Below are 1,513 nucleotides of genomic sequence, written 5' to 3'. Positions count from 1 at the left end.
TTGGCAGTTCATTAATAGACTGTTTTACATTCCGGACTTTTAAGCTTTTATCATTCCGGTATAATAACATTTAATAGTTTTCTTGTATCAAAAATTAAAAAAAAAAACATTAAGGAATGATGAAATTAAATGAAATTTAAAGAAAGTGGGAGGGGAAAAAAAGAAGAAAAGAAAAACAAATATAATAATGGAAAAATAAATATGATAATTTGAAAATTTTCTATGTATATGTGTAAAAATTTTTTCAATAATATTGGATTTTTTTTCTTTTTTTTTTAAAAATTTACAATGATAGAAAAGTAAAAGTTTTCGTGGAAAAAAAAAACCACAAAATGAAGCATTTGAAAATTTTCCAAGTATATACAAAAATTTTTCAACTTATTATTTCTCATCTTTTAATAAATGATATTACCAAAAAAAAAGGAAAAAATATAAATTTTTTAAATTTAAAAAATTAAAAATTATCAAAAAATAACAAATGAAAATGTAACATAAAAATTTCATTTATTAAATTCCAAAAAAAGGAAACAAAAATCAAACTTTATTACAACAAATTGCAGATTAAAATGTGAAGGAACATAAAATTGCCTTCATTAGCATAGTCTAATTAATTAATCAATTTACTCAATAAGCAACAACTGTTCATAGTGTCCCTAAGTTTCCCATTATTTTCCATTTCATTTTCTCTTCTTTTTTTTCTGGATAATGAAAAAAGAAGAGGAGAAGAATGAAATGACAAATTTTAAAAAAAAAAATTGAGAAAATTTGAGAAAAAAAAATATAAATTATTAAATGAGAGAGAAAATATTGTTTGATAATAAGAATTGTACAATTTTTCCCGTTTTTTATTTTTCCGGTAAAGAATCGAATCATAGAAAGTAATTAGTAAACTCAAATGATTAATGTTATTTCATTAAACATGATATAAAAAATAATGGAATTACAAATAAACTAAATGAGAATGGTACTTCAGCTAATATTAAAGTGAACAAAGAGAGTTATTCGTTTTATCGATTAACTAATTGATTAATTAATGGTAAATATGCTTGAGGAAAACTGTCAATAAAGTTATTTTATTATGGGAAAATGCATAGGACAAGGGCAAAAGAAGGGAACGAAGAGTAGGGACAGGAAGGAAAAAAAAAGTACTGAAAATGGGACAAATGGGGTTCGCAATATATGGGTACGTCCGAAGTGTACTGCAGAAGTATTGTACCCATCGAGTATTTCAAATTTTTGGGAGCACTTTTTTTTTTTTGAAAAAAAAATAGAGAAAATTGAAATGGAAGAGGAGCAGAAGAAGTGAGGATCAATTTGGAAAAAATTTTGACCTATTTATTAACGAATTAATAGGAGTAAAATAGTTAATATATATATATATATATATATATATATATGTTTTATATGTTATCTATGCATATTTGGCTCTTATTAAACAACATATATAGTAGGAGTGATCAAGTAATAATAGTAAATAATAAATAACAGTAATTATAGGAATAGTAATTCTAAT

This window comes from Loa loa (genome assembly GCF_000183805.2).
Source record: "Loa loa unplaced genomic scaffold supercont3.151, whole genome shotgun sequence".
NCBI lineage: Eukaryota > Metazoa > Nematoda > Chromadorea > Rhabditida > Onchocercidae > Loa > Loa loa.
The sequence above is the reverse complement of the archived record's forward strand: the minus strand, read 5'-3'. Positions refer to the sequence as shown.